Source organism: Triticum aestivum, chromosome 5B (genome assembly GCF_018294505.1).
Source record: "Triticum aestivum cultivar Chinese Spring chromosome 5B, IWGSC CS RefSeq v2.1, whole genome shotgun sequence".
Lineage (NCBI taxonomy): Eukaryota > Viridiplantae > Streptophyta > Magnoliopsida > Poales > Poaceae > Triticum > Triticum aestivum.
In genome coordinates, this window is record NC_057807.1 from 140986632 (window position 1) to 140990677 (window position 4046).

Sequence of the window (4046 nt, forward strand, 5' to 3'; positions counted from 1 at the left end):
AGTACAAAATTTTGTGCTTGGAGGCCCAACATGAGTCTATAAGAACAAGTTGTGTAGTAGACATCAATCTCTTTTCTGGTATTGTTGTCGGGGAGGTGAGTGCATGAAGGTATATCTTTAGATCTTGTAATTGAACCTTTTAGTTTCTTGTTTTATCACTAGTTTGGTTTATAAAAATAAAACTACAAAAAGAAATGGATTTGAGGTGGTCTCATATTGTTCATCTTTATAATGTCTTTCTTGAAAATGATGGAAAGGAAAATTGTGCTCAATTGATAGAAGAAGAATTAAATAAAATGATTGGCATGAATGATGAGCATGATTGCAATGTTGTTAGTATGAATTCTTTGAATATCCGTAATTCTAATGTTATGCAAAGCCATAAGCTTGGGGATGCTATACTTGATGAAGATGATATTTTTAGTCCCCCAAGTTTCGATGAGAAAATTTATTATGATGAAAGAATGCCCCCTATATATGATAATTATGGTGATGACATGTATGTTATATTGAATAATGATAACCATGAAACTTGTCATCATAATTTTAATTTTCAATCTCATGATAGTTATTTTGTTGAGTTTGGTCCCACCACTATTATGGATGAGAAGAAATTTGCTTATGTGGAGAGTAGTAAAATTTCTATGCTCGTGGATCATGAAAAGAGTGCTTTATGTGATAGCTATATTGTTTAATTCATTCATGATGCTACTGAAAATTATTATGAGAGAGGAACATATGCTTTTACATATTGCAATAATATCAAGTTTCCTCTCTATGTGTTGAAAATATTGAAGTTATGCTTGTTTTGCCTTCCTATGCTAGTTGATTATTGTTCCCATAAGTTGTTTGCTCACAAAATCCCTATGCATAGGAAGTGGGCCAGGCTTAAATGTGCTATTCACATTCTTCATGATTCTCTCTTTGTGTTTCAATTATTTACTTCAGTGCGAGAATCATTGAAATCATCATGCCTAGCTAAAAGGCATTAAAGAAAAGCACTTGTTGGGAGACAACCCAACACTATTACCTACTGTTTTTGTGTGTGCACATGATTAAGCTACCATAATAATCATATTTTATAGCTTTTGTTTCAATAAAGTGCCAAGTAAAGCGTTTGAGATAGTGTGGATGATAGTTGACTTGGCGCCGGTTCTTTTGGGCAATTCTCCCAGAATTGACCCCCTCCCCAGCTTCTCCCAGAATTGCTACTCCATCCTTTTTTACAATTCCTAGCTAGTTAAGGTCTAATTAGCTAGGAATTGTAAAAAAAGATGGAGTGGCAATTCTGGGAGAAGCTGGGGAGGGGGTCAATTCTGGGAGAATTGCCCAAAAGAACTGGCCCTTGATTTTCTGGAAAAACAGAAACTTTTGCACTCAGTCCAGGAATTTTGGAAATTCATCGGAATGTGATTTTGATCTGAAAGTTTTACATACGATTGATATACTAATTCCCCACGTTGTCCTAATTTTTTAGAATTTCTAGGGTTGCAGAAGTATGGTCCTTATTCAGATGACTACAGACTGTTCTGTTTTTAACAGATTCTATTTTCAATGCATAGTTTGCTTGTTTCCTAGTTTCTATGGCTTATATTGCTCAATATAAATTGTGGAAATGACAAGGTACAGTAGGCATTCTGTGAGAACAATTGTGAATCTTGTCTTGACTGTACAGAATTGAATGATTTGTTGTTTATCATACTAATGCATCTCACGAAGTTCCATTAAGTTTTGTGTGATTGAAGTATTCAAGTTTTGGGTGAGATATCAATATGAGGAGAATAAGGAGTGACAAGACCCTAAGATTGGGGATTCCCAATGCACCCCCAAGGTAATATTCAAGGAATATCCAAGCAACTAAGCTTGGGGATGCCCCGGAAGGCATCCCCTCTTTCGTCTCCAACATTATCGGTAACCTTACTTGGAGCTATATTTTCATTCGTCACATGATATGTGTTTTGCTTGGAGCGTCATTTTATTTTGTTAGTATTTTATTTCTGTTATTTATATAATGTATTGCATCTGTTATTTCAATAAAAATGTCAAGTATGGCCTTCCCATGCTTATTTTGCAAGTCTATATGTGGCTGTTTGAAAACAGAAAGTTGCACGCTAGTGCGTGAATTATTGAGAAAAGTAAGAATGTGATAAAATATTGAAACTTTATGCACAATAAGCTATGATAAATTTTCTACAGTTTGGTAATTTTTAAGAATTTTTAAAGTTAGGGAAGTATGAATCTTCTTGCATTCTCTACAGACTGTCCTATTTGGACAGATTGCTGTCATGTTAGCATATATTTGCTTGTTTAATGATTCTATTTGAGGATAGGAGTATTAAATATGCAGATGCATTTAGTATGCAATGTCAAATAATAATTTTAGTTATTTTCTACAGTAGAGAATGATAAGGTTATTGCATTGATTTATACTAACTTATCTCATGAGTTCTTGTTGAGTTTTGCGTGGATGAAGTTTTTGAGATTTAGGGAAACCGTGATATAAGAGGAATTAAGGAGACACAAAAGCTCAAGCTTGGGGATGCCCAAGGCATCCCAAGGTAACATTCCAAGAAGTCTCAAGCATCTAAGCTTGGGGATGCCCTGGTAGGCATCCCACCTTTCTTCTTCTACAATTATCGGTTAATATCGGTTGAGCCTAAGTTTTTGCTTCTTCACATGAGTTGTGATATTATTGGAATGTCATTTTATTTTGTTTTGTTGGCTGTTTTTTGTAAAATACTTAGATTTGAAAGTTTTTAAATAAGAGAGAGTCCTCAAATAGCTACCCATTTACTTAACTACTCACTTGATCCTCACTTATATCTTTTTGGAGTAGTTTGTCGAACAATCTCATGCTTCACTTAAAATTTTTGAGAGCTATGGAATTGCTCTAGTGCTTTACTTATATCTTTTTGAGGATGGTGGTGCTGTTATTTTGGAGAAATATGATCTCATGCTTCACTTAGGTTTATTTGGGAGTTAGTAAATTTTTGAAGAAAATCTCTCACGCTTCACTTATATTATTTTGAGAGATGAAAAATTTTATGCTCATGTTCTTCACATAAATTTGTTTGATCTTGTCAAAAGCAATTGCAATATATGAAATTAGTCCCAAAGTGATAGATATCCAAGAAGGATATAATAAAAACCTTTCATGAAGATCATTGGACAAAATAAACTTGCCTCTTTGTAATAGTTTTGAGATATGACGATGGTGATATGTGAGTCATGTTGGTGTGTAATTATGCTTTAGTAAGAATATTGGTGTTAAGGTTTGTGATTCCTATGCAAGCACGAAAGTCAATAGTTATGCAATGAAATTACATCCTACTTGGGGTGCATTATTCGGTGTTAGTTATGCTTAATGCTCGTTTATGAGATTGGTTGTTTCTTGGATGGATTCTTCTCAATGTATTTGCTAGCCTCCACTCGGACTAAGTAGAAATACTACTTGTGCATCCAACATCCTTGAACCCAGTTTTGCCATATGAGTCCTCCATACCTACCTATATTCGGTATTCCCGTGTAGTTCTAAGCAAATTTGTATGTGCCATCTCTATTTTCAAAATAAATTTCCTTTTTGTGTGCTCGTACCGCTCATGAAGCGGCAGGGGGTGGCTAATATTTTCCATGCTAGATGTGTTATTCTCAAGATGAGTGTTTATTCACTTGCCATTGCACAAGAGTACAACGGTAATAGGGATGCCCAGTCCCGAATTGAAAAAAGAAATTTATTTTATGTTGTCAAATAATAAATTCCTTGGAAAGTGTTGTATGGAAGGCACCCATGGATACGTCTAGCCATGGATTGTGAAAGAATGGTGGAAAAAGGAATAAACTTTATTTTCTATTAGGGAACCACCTATGATATATCTAGCATGGAAAGTGTTGGGAATTACTTAGTCATTTTCGTTGACGGGAAAAGTATGCCTCTCAAAAAAATTTATCTTTAAATTTAAGCTTTGAGCTCTGACACCTCTACAAATCCCTACTTCCCTCTGCGAAGGGCTTATCTATTTACTTTATGCAATTTTTTTGAGTCTCCA